This window comes from Camellia sinensis, chromosome 1 (genome assembly GCF_055761805.1).
Source record: "Camellia sinensis isolate YWXY chromosome 1, ASM5576180v1, whole genome shotgun sequence".
NCBI lineage: Eukaryota > Viridiplantae > Streptophyta > Magnoliopsida > Ericales > Theaceae > Camellia > Camellia sinensis.
Window position 1 is genome coordinate 187,295,269 of NC_138961.1, and position 18,729 is coordinate 187,313,997.

An 18,729-nucleotide genomic window follows, 5' to 3' on the forward strand; every position below is an offset into this window, starting at 1 on the left:
AAAGCATTATAAAGAAGATAAAAGAGAAGAGATGAGTGTATATACCTTTCTTCGAGGTGGCCCAAGTAACTCTAGGAATAGAGGCAGACACAGGAACTGGAATGGTCAGAACAGTGGAAGAAGTAGCAGCTCCAGCTCCTTTGGGCTTGGGTACGTCTAACACCGTCAGCAGGTCTTGAGGGGGGATGGCCAGGTGCACTTCCATTTTGGTCACCCACCAATTTTGGTATCTCTTCAAAATGTTACCTTGGGGAAGGAAGGGGATATACTCAAAATCGATCAGGTCCTACATAAATTTGGAAGTTGCCTCTTCCAGTCTGGACCTTCAAACTTTCACATCCCTTGTGGTAAGACTTAGATTGGTGTTCCTACAAAGAGGTATTGGGACCCCCTGAGTGAAGCCAAATTGTCTAGCAAATTGTGCAGGGCAATAGGGCTCAGCAATGCATTTGTAAGCTCTGGGGTTCATGGTCCCGATGAATAATTCTCTGGGAATTAAAATTGAGGCCCATATATCCTTATGAACAAGTAAAGCACAGAGCCTATCACTTAGGAAATTCTTCAACCAAAGTGGACCAATAGTAGTGGGTTCGAAGGGACGAAAGCAGTAGGAGAGGCTGAAAGTTGATGGAAGAAAGAGAAGTAAAAAGCAAAAGTAGAAGAATAGAGAGAAGCACTAGCTAGCCTCATGCCATGAGTAGGAGGGTCTAGTTCAAAAAATTTAAGACATTTGGATTGTAACTCGAGGAAATAAGCAAAAAGCCAAAGCTGAAGAATCCAAATCGGTCCCCCTTGATTAACATCCAAGGGTTTCTCACAAAAAAGAGAGCAGACTCTGTATACGTGACCTAGAACGTATGGGGCTAGAGCCACCCTCTTCTGTAAAACAAGGGCTTTGGCAAGAGGGGCAAATTCAGGCATAATTCTTTGAGAAAAGGTGCAAAAAAGGAACTTGCAAAGCCAATATAGTAGAAAAGAAAAGAATTCCCTATCGGTCACAAGACCCTCCCTTCTATTCTCAGCCTTGACAAAGTCACCATAGGATGAGTTAAGAGAGGGGAGGGAAAAGGGGACTGCTAGGTCAGGATAATCTGGTCCAATGGGGGTTCCAATGGGAGATAATCCTAAAAGATGGCAAATGTCAAGCACAGTAGGGGCCATCATCCCACATTTGAATTGGAAGAAATTAAAAACAGAATTCCAAAAGCACAGAGCAGCAGGAACTAAAAAGGGTCCTCTAAAATGGTTAACCTGGATAGCCGAAGGGCGTCGTGGAGGCAGAGTTCTTGAAGGTACAGGGTCCTACTAGGGACAACTCGATCATACCATTCTTGCCACTCCAGTCTCACCGTGGGCCAGCATCGGTGGGGGCGATTCGTCTTCCAGTTACTCCAGTCGAGACCACCTTCGTAAAGGAGACAATGGTCTTCCAGACGAGGGTATAGAGCTGGAAGCTCAATAGGAATCTCCTTGAATATGGGACCAAGCACATAGTCTTGTTGCACATGACGACGAGGAATGAAGATGCGTCCGTCAATGGCACTTTTCTCCCCATCTTTGTACTTTTCACATTCTGCATCAATGAGCCTTTTTAGGGCTACAGATGGGCTTCCACGCTCTACAATTGGCACTTTCAATGAAGAGGAAGCCATTGATAAAACGCTTTCTCAAAGGACGAAGCTTGGAAAGGAAGTAGAAAGAAGTGAGAGACAAATAGAGGTGAAGGGTTTTGAGCGAGCAAGTGATTTCAGAATGTGGAATAAAAGGATTTCAAAAGCCTTTATATCTGAAAGATACATCGCGTAAATTCGTTAAGTGCTAAAAGTACGAATACGAAGAATTTCCTTCAATATTGATACTCCTGGAGGGAAAAACATATCCCAGATGTTGATACCAGCTTCGAAGTAGAATGTTTGGTTTCGAAGCCAGATTTTGGCGCCAAAAGTCAAATAACAACGGCTTCAAAACTAACAAGCCTGCTTCGAAGCACATTCCATGCTTAAGAATGTAAGAATACTTAAGTATTCGTTCACTTAGAAGGGGATTAAAGACCTGTTTTGGGCTACTTAATGAAAATAATGACCTTTGAAGTGAAACTTGTGACCCTGTGAGGATGGAAATTGGTGTTCAAAGCATAACACACTAGATTTCTTCGGCGCCAAAAGACCAATAACAACGGCTCCGAAACTAAGAAGCCGGCTTCGAAGCGCATTCCATACTCAATGGATACAAGAATGCTCAAGTATTCGTTTACTTCAAAAGGACTAAAGACCTGTTTTAGGTTTCTCAATGACAGTGATGTTCTTCGAAGTAAAGTTAGAAATTCCTTGGGAAGGGAAATTGGCATTCAAAACATCGAAACCCACAGTTGGTTTATATATATATTCAGAAAAGTTGACATTTTGAACTAAAACAGTGCAGCCCTCAAAAGGAGCTTCCATATTCCTGAAAATATGGACTGTTGTTCAAGACAAAAAGATCAAGTTAGAACTGATTAAATTCCTTAAATTGGAAAAGTTCATGGTCGTGTTGTTGGTATTCATTTTAGACGATCGAATCCAGGTTCGAAGGAAAAGATTGTTCAGTTCGAAGCTCTGTAATTGCTTTTAAAATAAGAGACAAGATTAAACCATATCAAACAAAGAGAAATCTTATATTAAAACAAAAGCAGTTACATCAAATGGCCCTATTTGGGTACAAACTCTAGCTCATAAAAATAAGGAATGGAATAAATAACAAGATCATGAAATTTAGTCCAACAATGATCAATGAATTTTTGTTCCTTCTTTATTCTATCTTCTATGTCTTCTAACATTGGCTGCATGAGTTGATGTGCTCTCACTTCGTAGTAAAGCTCGCCAGCCTTCATTTCGAAAGCCGCCTCTCTCAATCCTTGTTCCAATTCGTCTATGTCCAAGTCATCCCAATACGCAGAATCTTTATTCTTGAAATCACCAAATTCTTCAATGAAGTTCTCTGCTTCGTACTGGGCATGAACTCGAAGAAATAAAAGTTGGTCTAAAGATTGTGTAGTGGCCATAGAATTTCGATGCCAGTAGAGGAGCAATGGAAGTTGGTCCAAGAACATATGAAGTTCTGCTTGGGCAAGGGGATTAAGGACATGGCCCCTAGTCAGAATATCACAAGCCCATCGAAGGTTGTTGAGAGAGACTTCGTCCTCAAGAACATTGAAGGGCAAATGAGAGAAAGCTGCAAGCAGAAGTTGGGCTTGTTTCCGCTCAGCTGGAGTAGGGGAAGGTAGAGGTTTGTAAGGTGGAAAGACGTTGTCCATGGAAAGGACAAGCTTCGGTCTCTCTGCCCAGCAAAGAGTTGGTAGAGGGGAAGGTGTGGATGCTTCAATTTCAGGAGATGGAGAAGAAAGTGTGGATGCTTCTATTATGGGAGATGGCACGGGAGCAGAAGGAACAAAAGCATTAATATAATTGAGCCAGTTAGAAGAACAAATCTTCGCCTTGTGGGCTAAGAATGATGGGTTGTACCCTTGTGCTTCTTCTAGGCGTCGGGCAGCATGCACTATCTTTGTAGGCATGAAGGATGTATACCATGCTACAAGCAGATTCTCCTCTAGAGTACGTCAATGGTCAGTGGGCACGTAGGGGTAAACCACTGAACTTCGAGCATAGGAAGGGAACTCTAAAGGGTCAGTGAACTCAAAAAAATGATGGTTGATTCACTCCCTCAAATCACAGGTCTCAGGTGTTGACCAGCTTGTCCAGTCAGAACACCCAGAAGAGGGAGAAGTTGCAGCTTTGCCCCATACAGAGGATTCTGATGAAGAATTTCCCATGTCCATATTTTCAACTTTCTGAATTAAAGGATTGAGAGCAATTTGTTCGTAGTCCAAGGGTGATACAGAAGAAGAGCCTCCCATGTCCATATTTGTGAGTTTCTGGATCGAAGGATTAAGGGCAATATGTTCGAAGTCCAAGGGTTGATAATTGGCAAAGGCATCCATGACCTGAATATAGAAAGGTGGGTAAAAGTGGCTAATAAATGCATGGACATGCTTTCGAGGAGAAACAGCATCAACGTATGACTCTTCGTGTGCTCGATCGCTGGAAGAAAAAAGTAATTCGGCCATGAAATGTATCAGTCTGTTCGAATGCTAAGACGGTGGAAGTATTCAAAGGATTAAACGAGAGTTTAATACAGATGGTGAGTGACAGTTGCATTTTTGGGAAGATGAAAAACCCATGCACGTTCTAAGACGTGGGGAAAAGACCCTGATCCACTAATATCACCAAGTCTTGGGTATATTAGTGCGGGGGGTAATGTTGGCTATATATTTTGTGCAAGCCAGTTACAATTCAACGCGTGGCAAAGTAAGGGTAATATGGGGAGACCATTCAAGTCTTCGATCCTGATCGTACACGTGGCAGTTAATATTGGTTGTTATGAGATCCGAGTAGCAGTGGATCAACAAAGAGATGCAAGGTGACGTGGCTTCAACAGTTACTCACATTCAAATTCAAATATATCAAGGAAGCCTAACTGCAAGTGATTGCGTAGTGGAACTACTTATAAGGTAGCATGATCAGCGACCACGGAGGAGCAGTTCGACGGTTTGAAGTGAAATTCGATGGTCATCTTTGAGGAGTATAAATAGCAGAGAAGAACCCAGAAAATGCCCCAGACTCAGATCCAAGAAACCAGTCTTACTTTACATATTTCGTTCCAGTTTTTATATTTCCTGTTCTTTACATTCCTGTATCTTATTCCTGCACTGCACTTCATTCATAGGTGTAGTTTCAAGTAGATTGTTGTTGTAAACCTCTACGAGGCTGAGTTTGGATCATTGTAAGTTTTTCATACTAATGAAATGCTTCAATTGCTCTTTATTTAACTGTTCTTATGCTTAAATTCTCCTAAATCAAGCCACCAGTAAAAGTTCTCTTCATTGAGGCTGAAAGAACTACAACATAATCGTCTGATAATTGGTTGGCAATCAAAATTCTGTAAGGACTGATTGATCCTTGCTGGCACGCTCATAATTACAAAAATAACCTTCGATAGCCAAAAATCCAACAAGAACACAATCCAAAATGTTATGATTTCAATGTTGAAATTACAACTCGTATCAATAAACATTATGATTATATTATGATTTGTTGTGGTGACCCACAATCCAAAATGTTATTATTGTTAGGATAATTTGTGGTATAAATTACATTTGTTACGAGTATAGTTCATTTTCGGGCTTAGGTCCCCTTCAATACCCTCCCAAAAAAAAAAAAATTATGTTTGTTAGGAGTGATTGTGGTATTGTTATGGCTGTTAGTTATTTTTGTTATGACAAAGTGGTTCATATGTTACTAGTTTTTTTAATGACAAATTGGTGTATGTTAAGACAGTGTTCTGGCACTTTGTGTTTTTTGTTATAATATCTAAAAAAAATTATTGCTCCTTGTGATTATATTATATTTTAATATTTTAACTTGTTAAATGACCGGTTTAAGAGGTCATGGAATTTTCATAATGTGTTCATTTCATCCTGTCATTTTAATTGTATGAATTTTGCTCTTTCTAGAAATTAAATAGAAATTACTAGTAAAATCATCTACTCAAAAGAGAATCAACCATTTTAAATTAGATGCCAAACTCCTCAATCACTTTGAAAAGAGTTAATAAACTGCTTTGTTCTTTAATTTCAGTTCAATTTCTAAAAAGATTTATCAATTTGATGATTCAAGATGAAAATTCAAATGAAAGAATTAACGGAACTAAAAGTATAAGGTCTAAATTGATATAAGAGACAAACTACATAGACATTGTTATTAATAAATTATGAATGTGTAATCTTTCATCACCTTTTCAAGCAATTGCAACTTATGTATTGATTAGTTGGAAGGCAATTGCTCGATATATTTGTTATTATCAATATTATATGTAATGCCCCGACTTTTATTGTGTGGATAATATTAACATATCCTTCAATCAATCCCTTTCAATAATGCTGAACATACAAAAGCATTAAAGAATGAATAATTTACAATGTTCCCTCTCGTATACATACAATGAATTACAAGGCACGCCCATAGGCTAACATCACCCAAATACAAATAAATGAAAATAAACAAAAGAATTAACCCTTTTTACAACATATTGGCGTTCCGCCTACAATTATAGGGCCCCATGGCCAACAACTAAAAAACTTCAAGTCTTGTCCAAGTCTTCACTTCATAGTTGAAAAATGATTAGTAATGTGGGATGAACATAAAGGTCCAGTAGAGATCTTAAAGATCCTAAAAGCAACATATAGATAGTTATGATAATAAATGCTCCACTTATATACATATATAGGTAATGTGATATTTCATATTTCAAAATATACTCACATATGTACATTTTTCCAAAAGATCATCTTTAATAGGACAAGAAAACAACCATTTCTTATCATTCTATTCTTTCCATTTTAGTTCCAAGAAAACTCACAATAACTTTTGTTTTTCGAACAAGTTCATACATTTAAAACAGATTCACGTACTTGCACTACAAGAAAAGTGGGTTTATGAGACGGAACTATTTGCGACGGCACACTTGCTGTCTCAAAAAGTCACTTTTTGCGACGACAGAAAATGCCGTCTCAAAAAAGCAGAGTATTTGCGACGGCACCATTTGCCGTCTCAAAAAAGCAGAGCATTTGTGACGGTACTATTTGCCGTCTCAAAAAATGAGAGTATTTGGGACGGTATTTTCTGCCGTCGCAAATACTCTCATTTTTTTAGACGACAAATTGTGCCGTTGCAAATTCTCTGCTTTTTTGAGACGGCAAATGGTGCCGTCGCAAATACTCTACTTTTTTGAGACAACATTTTCTGTCGTCGCGAAAAGTTACTTTCATGTTTTTTTTTTGTTTTTAGTGAATATTTTTAAAATTTTAAGTATTTTTTTAAGATGTACCTTACTTAAATGTATCTAAAAAATAAAAAATTTATGAAAAAATATTTTTAAAATTAATAAATACATAAAAATACAAAAAAAAATGTATTGAATTACTGTATTTTTTTTTTTTGTATTTTTGGTATTTAGTGAATTTTTAAAAGATTTTGTTTTACAACTTTTTTAATTTTTAGGTGTATTTATGTTAGATGTGTCTGAAAATTTAAAAACAAATACTTAAAATATTAAAAAAATTCAGTAAAAACAATATAACACGGAAAACAAGAAAGTATAATTTTCTCAAAAGAGTTTTTGGAAAACTCTAACCTAGCATAGTAATTGTGGTTTTGAGATAGCTTCATATATATACAGTCACAAAATGGTTTGAATAAATTCAACAGTATTTTTCTGTCGCAAAAAAAAATTAAAAAAACAATGTCGTCTTACTCTTTTGATATAACATTTCTCTTTTCATTCATTTTTTCATCTTTCTGTCTCTCTGTCTCTATCTCTCTCTCTTCTCTTTATCTCTTTCACTCATCACTTTTCTTTCTCTGTCTGTCTGTCTGTTTCTCTCTCTCATTTTCTCTCTGTGTCTCTTGCCTATCTCTCTTCTCTCTATCTCTCTCATCTGCTTTCTCTCTCTATCTCTTTTGCTCATCTCTCTTCTCTCTTCTCTCTATCTCTCTCATTTCTTTTCTCTCTCTCTCTCTCTCTTATCTTTCTATCTCTCTCGCCCATTTCTCTTCTTTCTCTGTCTCTCTCTTTTTCTGTGCCTCTCTCTCGCTCATCTCTTTTCGCTCTATTTCTCTCTTTTTTTGTCTATCTCTCGCGCATCTCTTGTTTCTCTCTCTTTTTCTATCTCTCAATCTATCTCTCTCTCTCTCTCTTTTTCTGTCTATCTCTCTCTCTCACTCATCACTCTTCTCTCTCTCTTTCTCTCTGTGTCTACTTGTCTATTTGTCTATTTATCCCTCACTATGTTCGCCTTACTCACTCTCTTACTCCCATCTTCTCTATTTATCGAGCTCCTTCTCGATTTATCAATCCACTATAAGAAAATACACTTTTAGCAACCACTTTGTCTCTCTCTCTCTCTCTCTCACTCATCACTCTATCTCTGTCTCTCTCTCTATCTCTCTTCTTTATCTGTCTTTCACAAAATTAAAATATTTAAAAAATTGATTTGAATTAAGCTTTGAAAAGAGTTTTGAATTATGTGTTTGGTTATGAGTTTCGAAAAGTAATGATTATATTTTGAATTGAGTTTTGAAAAATGAATGTAGAATTATGATTTGAAAGCTCAAAACAAACACCATTCTTAAATCAATGGGTGGAACTATGACCACTACTACTACCACTCTCTCTGTCTCTTTTTTTTTTCTTCTATGTCTCTCTCGTTAATCTCTTTTCACTTTCTTTCTCTATCTTTTAGTTTATCTCTTGCTCATCTCTTGTTTCTCTCTTTTTTTTTTGTCTATCTCTCTCTCTATCTCTTTCTCTCTTCGTCTCTCTTTCTATCTGCCTGTCTGTCTATTTGTCTCTCTCTCTCCCACCGTGTTTGCCTTGCTCACACTCTCCCTCATCTCTTCTTTATTTATTGAGCTCCCTTTCGATTTATCGATCCACTACAAGAAAATGCACTTTTAGCGACCACTTTGTCCCTTTTTCGCTCCTTACTCTGTCTCTTTCTCTATCTCTCTATCACTTTTCTCTATTCGTCTCTCACTCATCTCTCTCTCTCACCACCCATCTTCTCTACCACATTTACCACTACTACAAATGCCATTCAACTACCACCACTCTTCTCTTTCTCTCTTCACTCTTCTTTCTCCGTTTGTTTATCTATCTGTCTGTTTGTCTATCTGTCTTTCATTCATCTTTCTTCTCTCTATCTCTCTCATTTGTCTTCTCTCTCTGTCTCTCTCGCTCATCTATCTTCTCTCTATCCCTCTCATCTCTTTTCTCTCTTTGTCTCTTCGCTTATCTCTCTTTTTTCTCTCTCTCTGTCTCTCTCGCTCATCTCTCTTCTCTCTATCTCTCTATTTTTCTATTCTCTCTCTCGTTCATCTTTTTTCGCTCTCTTTCTCTCTCTTTTTGTATCGCTCATCTCTTGTTTCTCTCTCTTTTTCTGTCTCTCTCTCTATCTCTCTCTCTTTGTCTGTTTGTCTCTCTCTCTCTCTCCGTCTCTCTCTCTCACTCATCACTCTTAATAGAAAATATTTTTCATTAAAATATTATCCTTGCTTCTACCAAATAAAAAATAATAATAATAATTTTTCATTAAAATAAAAATGAAACAAATAAATTCTCAACCTTAGTAACAAAAAGAAAATGAAAATTATTATTATTTTGTTATTATTTAAATATTCATTTATGATGAAAATTATTATTATTATTATTTTTTCCCAATCCCGCCCGCTCGGTTCCCCCATTTTTTTCCATTCTCGCGCCCCCAAAATCCCCAATCTCTTATAACCAAAATCCCTAATTTCTACCAAATCTCTCTCTCTCTCTCTCTCGCGACTGTGAATGAAGGAATCCAGACATCGACGACCATTGTCGGAGTCCTTAGCTTCTCTATCGATAACCATTACCGGCAAACGAAGTTTTTCAGAGTCCTTAGCTTCTCTCTCCGACCGTGACCAGCAAACTAAGCAAACAGAGCTCTCACCTCTCCCTTTGACCGAAGCTCTTGCACCTTTCCTTTCCACCACCCAATTTCAGGTACATGTACAGTACTGGATTAAGCTTACAGCCTATTTTATTTTGTATCTGGTCTGGTGTATTTTTTTTAGGTTGGGTTGAGCTCCCTTGTCCGTCGGTTGTCTAGGTTTTCATTGTCGTTCTCATATTATCTGTGCTGGAAGGTGTGTATGGCTTCCGATCTGTGCATCGAAAGGAACGATTACAAACGAGAGATTAGAGATTCACCGACAAAGAAGCAAAGGTGTGAGGATTACGGTTCACCACCACCGCTTTGTTCATCAGCAGAAGAAGAAAAAGAAAAAGAAAAAGGAAAAGAAGACCCTAGATCAAAAGTTGTATTCTATAACTACGATGATTCAGATGTGGAAGATGACAGTGACGGAAGGCATGAGTTTACTGATAGGGAATACCAAGAATATAATCGACAGATCACTGAAAGTGATGTAAGTTTGTGTTTGTGTTTGTTTTCGTTTTTCATTTATCTCTATTTTCTTCTAAATCATATATTATTGCTATTATTGTATTATTAATTTGTGGGCTTTACATACATACATACATATACAAACAGGGCTTTGATGTGATGTCGTTCCCACGCTCTTTTACTTGCGGTACAATAGCCCCTCTTTATAATTTCGATGAGATTGCCGACGACCTCAAATCTTTTTCTGAATTAGCTCTTAAGGAATACAATGAGAAAGAGGTGTATTTCTTTATTCAATTGAAGTTCTGTTTTGTTTTGTGTGTTGTGTGTGTGCTTTTTTTATTTTATTTATTGAGAATATATATATATAAAACATATATACATATATTAGACAATGTTTTTAATTAGCTTTGTTGTTCATGTATATGGTAAAATATGTGTGCAGCATACGAATTTGGAGTTTGTGAAGGTTGTCAAGGTAAACGTCGCTGGTGTTGCTGGTTTTTTGTGTTATATTACCTTTGATGTCAGGGATGCTACTGCGGTTGATGGTGGTACTATGGAATTTCAAGCTTGTGTCTGGGATGGGATTGCCCACACTAAAGTAGTCATTTCTAGGCTGAAATCTAGTACATAATCGAGGTAAATTAACTACTTTGGGTATATCATTAGTACCTATGTAATGACGTTTATTGGTCTGGCACCTTTCCATGCCTTCTGGGTTGGCATTTATGCTGCTTTTATATCTATTATATTCCGTGTTGATATCAAGTTTTGTTTGCTTTGGTGGCATATTTGTCCTAATGGAATTGTGTGGTAATTGATCGGTTCAATACCTTTTGTGTTTAATATGAATCAAGCTTGAAACAAAGGCTGATTGGGCTGGATCAATAATAGATGGGAGGGGGGACTTCAATCTGTTGTTAGGTACACTTGTATAGGGTGTTGTGTTGCAGCAAGGAATGGGTCATACTCATTTAGTTTTGTAGGATTAGGGACCTTAGGAACCAAGTGATTAGAGTGGAGGTAATTTCTTTCAAGATAGCATCACCAGAATTGAAAAAAAAAGAAAAGAAAAGGAAAGATGTAATAGAATAAAATACATTGTTATAAATGGCAGGCCAAGCTATCTTGAAGAACATGGCACTATAGCCATTGGGGCCAGGAGATTTCTTATCTTTGAGAGAGAACTAGGTTTCTCTAATCCCTTCAACGGCAACATCCATGTCCAATTTCTGTTTCTGTGCATCATTTAGTTGATCACTTTCAGTACAAGTTCATGTCTTCTATGCTTGCCTAGCACCGCCTCCATTATGGCCTAGCGGGTTTTGAAAATAAGTAATAATCTTAGCATTTACTTGGCATCATCAGTAATGGAAACTCCATCATCCCTTGTTATACCCATAATCACCTTCCAGAGATGACATAATATAATATAGTGGTGAGCTACAGTTTCCTGAACCTGAGAGTCTTTACTCGTACATCCACCTTTTGAAATAAATGCTATCTAGAGCTCAAATAATTTAAATTCTCTCTCTCTCTCTCTCTCTCTCTCTCTCTCTCTCTCTTGAGAGTAAACTGATGTGCAAAACAAGTAAATATTAAGTGCTTGTTCTCTTTCCCTTTGAAGTTTGCCTTCTGCTTGTATGTGATTAGATGCAGTGATACCTTGCTGTATACTTGTATTGTCTTTATAATTAGTTAAGGTGGATGTTTTATTCTAATGAATGTTATTTTACTGTAAAAAAAAAGAAAAAAAAAGAGAAAAGTGGATGCACCAAATTCATCTCTCTCTCTCTCTCTCTCTCTCTCTCACACACACACACACACACACACACACATACGCACGCTCGCGAACACGCACACACACACAATGTATTTGTTTGTTGGAGGTTTCACCCTTGCTGCTATATACCCACCATGTTCCCATAGCAAGGTGTTAGTTGAGCTCACTTGTCTTGATTTACTATTTTTTCATATGTAGTCATGCTTGATATAGGTCGTGTTACTATTTCTCTTAATTGCTGTTTAATGAGACAGCAAAAGCATATCTAATCACTGTTTCAGATACTGGCATACATAATGGGAGGCTTTGCTTTATTTTTATTCATTCCATTATTATGAGGTTGGATGGATGACTAACAATTTCTATGTTGGTGCATTTGGCAAGTCACTAACAATTTCATTACAAGATGTATTCTATATGACTAATATATTGGTTAACATAAGTTGGTTTCTGAGCTAGAAGCAAGAGGTTTGATGCAGAAATCTTATAAGAAATGCTGTCATTGAGACCTAAAGTTGTTATTCACTTAATTTGATGTGTGTGATGTCTGTCAAAAATTGAATACATTGGTAAACCAGGAATGTCCTTGTTTAGCAAATATCTTAATCCTTTCCATATGTTTTCATCTAATTCCTTAATATTCATAGCACTCTCTGTATCTCATATTAGTAACTTTGCATCCTTGTTCTCATCTTCATCATAGTCATCGTCATCTATAAATTAATGCACTGCAGGGAATTTTTGTCACCCTAGTACTTTGATTGTTTCCTATCCTGTCTTCAGATTCATGGGCATGAGAAGTAGTCTTCCTTTTTTAGTAAATTTTTTTTTTTTTTTTTTTGTGTGTGTGTGTGGTTCTTTTGGCTATTTTTTAACTCCCCAAACTTACCCTGAATATGACTGGCATTTGTGCTCCCCTGTTGCATGAGGTGGATATTTAAATCTTAACAAGTAAATTTATGTTTTGAAGTTGACCTAATTTCATCAATTGGGCCACATGCCACTAGTTCTATGACGCATGCTTTGTTAGTTTCTATGTGAGCACTGAAGAATGCATGTAGTTTTAGATATTCTGCTGTAGCCTGTACATGATTTGTTTTGTCTATGGGCTTTGAGAAAAATATTTGGTTCCGTCATTGATCTTCTACTTCGCTAACTGCTAATTATATCCGGATTGTGAATCATATATCATTCATGTTCAATTTTACAATTAAGCAAATTTACAAAATCCTTTCAGATTCTGTGTTGGGTGAATTTACCTGAAAATATAATCTGTGTGATTGATCCATACGAGTCACAGGCTTAATGATGAGTCTCATTTTATTGTTCATGTTATTTCTTTTTTCAGGTTGATCTGCTCAGAGGTCAGAAATCAAATAAAGTTGATGTCACATTACAACCAGAAGAGTTGGAAGTAATGAACAATGTCTTGCATGCAAAGTAAGTCTGAGTCCTCATAGTTTGTTTAGTGTCAGTATCAGTATCAGTACATTAGCTACAAGGCGCTTAATTCATATTTATTTTGCATTTCACAGGTATGAGGAAGCAAGGAGGAGGAGAAGCTGCGTAGTCAGCAGGAGGATTTCAGTGACATGGTTGTCGAGGTGTGCATCTCTCACAATCTTTCTGATTTTGTACTTGTTTTAATTAGTATTTATGGACACTTTTGTTCTGATGAGGTGGAATTTTTTAGAATGAGAAGAAGAGGGAACAGAAAATGCAGGAAAAGGATGGAAAATCGAAGAAAAAGGATTTCAAGTTCTAGGACGTGCTGCTGGTTTTGTGATCGGAATGTTAGAATGCCAGATCCATTATGCTTTTCTTAGGCACCTCTAAATTTTTATCATTCGGAATCATAATTGTTGTGTGTCCATTGCCAAAAATGTAGTCCCATTCCATGGCACCAAACACAGCCTTGGTGTTATGGGTTTGGTTAATGAGAAATTTGTTGGTGATTTTATATGCTACTACTTTCTATTTCCCCATTGCTTAGGATGGAAAATATGTTATATATCAAAGTTGCTTGATGGATTTCATGTTCTTGGTGTGAATGCATGCTTTTCCTCGAGGCCTGATAACCTGAAGCATAGTTGAGACCAACAATTCTGAATGAAAATAATTTTTAGAAATGCAGGAAAACAATTCTGAATGAAAATAATTTTTTTAGTTATTTTTCATTTAATACAGGCCATTTTCATATTTTTAATAATTTTATTAAAGTTTTTTTATTTATTTATTTTTTTTGAGACGACAGCACACACACCGTCTCAAAAAGAAAAATAGAACCAGGGTTTTTTGCGACGGTAGTAATGCTATCACAAAAGATAGGGCATTTGATTGAAAATGAAGTTTTTTAGCGACGGTATCATTTGCCATCGCCAATAGTACTTTAGTGACAGCATCAAGTGCTGTCTCAAATAACCCTTTAGCGACAGTATTTGTGCCATCGCAAATAACCCTTTTAGCGACGGAAACACAGTGCCGTCTCAAAAAAACTCAGATTTTTATGCATTAATGGCGACAGCATTTTTCCGTCGTAAAAAAGCATTTTTGCCGTCGCCTTTTTTTTTGCGACGGCATTATACCGTCGCTAAAACCCTTTTGCAACCCCTTTGCTGCGACCCCCCACTTGCCGTTGCAAAAGGCCAGTTATCGTCGCAAAAAACCTTTTGAGACGGCATTTTGAGTATTTGCGACGGCATTTTACCATCGCGAAAAAGCAATTTTTTTGTAGTGTTGCCAACTATTTCCAATATGAATCTCAATCACTAATTAGCTTACCACAGTCTCATAATTTAATTAGACAATTAACCTGCAATGTATATCAAGACACTACAACTACAAGGACAACTATCAGGTTATATGGCCTTAAGCACCAGAGTAGATTCAGCACCCACAACAATATATATATATATATATATATGCATGCAACAATAGACACGCCAACATGCATTACATATTTTACTAATTACAAGCACGGAAAGCCAACGATAGACCCTTTTTCATCACAACACAAGTATGAAAGTAAACTGCACAAAACTATCATATAACATAACCTGGTTTCGTCAAGCCATAACCACCATAACACACTTTACCGGGCTTGAACCGGAAGAGAGCAGAACCTGTCTCAAAGCGTCACACTTTACTAGTCCTCGAGCCAGAGAAAAGAGGAACCTGTTCACACTTTACCGAGTGCAAACCGAAGGGGAGAGGAACCCATTCAAAGCGCCACACTTTACCAAGCACAAATCCGAAAGGAAGTAGAACCTTTATCAATGCGCTTCTTCATTCAACTCAACAATTGGCACATTATTCCAAATTTCACAATTTATTCAACAACGTCAATACCATCCTCTACCAATGGCCAAGGACACAGCCTCTAGAACAATATGGATCAATTCTCACACTTGACTTCACAATTCCTATTCATCAATAATTATGACATGTGTCAGTTCCGTAAATTCAATTTTTCCCCCATTGGTTTAGATTTTATCAATATTCATACATTGCATAACTTCTATCATTTAAATAGTAATTGATTCAAGTCCAAAATATTCCAGTTTTGGCTCAACAAGTAGTAATTTCATCATGACTTATAGCGATCCCGGTATTCCCTGTTGTTGTATAACTATAATCTGAACTCAGTTTCGTAGATTCGTTGTTGTCTTATCCTCATTTCTATCCCTTACTCTTTGTTTTAGAGTTTTGGGTTGTGTTGGGCAAGTTGGGAATTAGTTGGTTGTGTTTTAAAGCTTTGAAATTTTGCCCAGGTTTTGGTCTCTCCGCTCGAGCGGCGGTTTTGTGCTCGAGCGAGCTTTTGTTGCTGCCTTTACGCTCGAGCGGCAGTTTGGACGCTCGAGCGTGAATTTCCTTCTCTCAGCATTTCGGTCGTCTGCAGAAAATTCTGGGAGAGTGCACCCGGCGCTCGAGCGGATCTTTGGACGCTCGAGCGTGAACTTGTGTCTGTACGCTCGAGCGGGGTGTTGTATGCTCGAGCGGACCTGCTTTTATATCAGTTCGTGAAACCACCTTTTTGATCACTTTTTGATTTCCTTTCTCTCTCTTACTTTTTCAAAACCTCCATTAGAGAGCACCTCACTCTAAAACCGAACTTCTCTCTTAGGATTGATCTACCTAGAGTGTTTTCCTCACCTTGGGCCTTTGTAAGAAGTGTGTTGATCGTCGAGGGCTTTGTTGAGATCTGAGAAATTTGGGATTTGGAGCACTTCTGAGTTTTACTCATCTTCTCCCTTGGAGCTCTGAATTTGAGGTAGGGATATCCTACTCCTCTCCATGGATTTTGTCTTTAAATTTTGGTAATTTGAGATGTTGGGGTTGGTTTGGTAATTTTGTGAAAGTTTGGGCCATTTGTGTTATTTTACAAAAGTTGGGATTTTATTTGTAATAAACCTAGATGCATGTTTGGTATAGAGAAATGGAATAAATGTTGAATCATTGATGAAAATGGGACCTAAGGGTGGTAATGGTAATTATGGAAAATGACCTAATTACATTGTTTAATTAATTGACATAATTAATTGTGGGAAATGAGGAAATGAAATGGAATTGCTGAGATTGGGAGTGCATGGGGTAAAAGGGTGTAGTTGAATTATTTGTCACTCACCGAATTGAAATGTCGATTGAATATCCATTGTGCATTTATTTCCTGCTTAGAAATAATTGCTTTGGGCTACCGGTGGAGGGTAGTGTTGATCGTTGTAGACAATGCTTGATGATTAGGCAAACTAAAACTAATCAATTGGATGTGTCATAGAGCATGTCGGTTGATAGAATACATTAATTTTATGTATTGATTGATTGCATATGTGATTCTGTGTTTATATGCATCACTTGTGTATGGGAGGAGATAGGGGATGTACTCCACGGTTTAGGGGAAGATGGGGGATGTACCTCTAAACCGGTTAATGGTTTAGGGGAAGATGGGGGATGTACCTCTAAACCGGTTGTTGGAATGTTGATATAGCTCATATGCTTATCGGTTGAAGTGTTGATACAGCTCATATGCTTATCTATTGGAATGTTGATACAGCTCATATGCTTATCTGTTGTAGTAGTGATATAGCTCATATGCTTATCTATTGAAAAGTTTGTTTGATTTGATATAGCATTAAAATGTATATCATCATTGTTTGCGAAGTATGGGAGTAGTTTATGTGTTATTGATACAACAAAATAATGTGTATCCACCTTGGATTTCGAAAGTGTTCTAGTGATGAACTATAATCTCATCAAATGTTCTGGCCAGAGTACTGAGCCTTGTTTTCAAACTCAAAGTTGAACAAAAACGAAAAGTGAATTGTAACATAGACTTGGCTGTCATGGAAACGTAGGGAGATGTAAATGGAAGTGTCAGTGTTGACCGTCTATCAGTTGCTAATCTTTTAGTCATTGTTCATGGTTGGTTTAGTGTATTTCTACTGGGCTGTGGCTCACCCTATATGGGAATATCATTTTCAGGTACAGGTAGCATGCCACCTCCAAGGACGTAGCTTGGGAGGCCAGAGGCGGACTTTTTTGTTGTTTTACTTGATGTATTACATGTAAATTCAAGCCAAGGGCTTAACGTGTTTGAGTTAGTGCTCTTTTGTTGTAACCAAGTGTTAACTCGGAAAGCTGTAAGCCCATAGGGCATTTGCTTTTGTTGTTAACATGTAATACTTTTTGTAATGAAACGCTGATAAATGAAAGAATGTGGAGCTTTTGAATATCAATGCATGTCTTATTTAATGGGTTTAAAGCTATTATTTTGAGGGCGTTACATGACTACTATTAGTCACTTGTTTATTTATTTTTATTTTTTAAAAAAAGCCACCAATTTTCATTTCCCATTTTAAAAAAGTATATGAATTCCTTATAAATTTCAAAATTTATTTTCCCCTTCCTCCAAATTTCCAATACCCACAACAAATCATCAATTTTCTCTTTACTAGTTATCAAAAACCCATTTAGTCAATTTATGTTCACAATCCAATATATATATATATATATATATATATGTATATATAAAATACAAATTAATCCCATCACTCCAATACACACATTTACCAACACCCCTTCTTATTTCTCTAAAATCCCGATTTCACAATAATTGTTACAACTCATCAATTATGAACCATCCACATGGTTCAAATAATATCAAATCATCAATTTTCATCTTTTTCTCATAACCATTAAATAAATAATTAGAACTTTTTACTCTAAATCATTACACATGTTCGTCAAGCATACGATCTCATAAATTCACAGCAAAACACAAGATTTAACTCAAAATCATGAAACCCTAACCCTCATCACATGCCTTTCAAAAAACATCCAACTACTCAAGTTTTTAATACAATAAAAACTACATGTCTATCTATAATAAAGTATTGAAAATGAGCAAAGAAATCCCTAACTCAAAGAAAGAAGATGAGGAAGTCCAAAAATTAACTTTATCGGAAATCAATCTCCATAGGTCAAAATGTAGCCTCTGGAATCCTCGTCATTTTGGTATATGGAATTAATACTAAAATCTCTATGGATCCTACTAGATCAAGAGAAGAAATGAGGATGAGTGTAGGTTTTTAGAGAGATAGAGCAAGAGAGAGAGAGATGCAAAAGTGATGAAAATGGGGGTGTGGGCTTAGATTTTAGAGAGAATGGCCCAAAATTCAAAGCGAAAAACAGTCTGGGCGGGCACGCGAAAGCCCATGCCGCACGTGCGGATCCTCCTAGTCACCAACCCAAGTTTGCTCCTTTGATGCCGCATGTGCGGAGCCTCACACTGCACATATGGGACTACCAGTTCTGACTGGATCTTCCCGAGGTGACTCTGCACCTCCAATTTTCATCCTTGCACCCGAAATTAAAAAAAATTAGGGATACTTACGTGTAGATCTTAATAAGTGGATTT

The 18,729-nt window shown here is 37.1% G+C and overlaps 1 long non-coding RNA gene across 1 annotated transcript; it reads left to right on the top strand.

The window, feature by feature from the left end:
- The first annotated feature begins 13,159 nt into the window (after positions 1-13,159).
- LOC114293638 (uncharacterized) lies at positions 13,160-13,778 on the top strand. Its single transcript, XR_014329139.1, has 2 exons — positions 13,160-13,256; positions 13,352-13,778. It is a non-coding gene; the product is annotated as an uncharacterized LOC114293638 (long non-coding RNA).
- Positions 13,779-18,729: the final 4,951 nt, after the last annotated feature.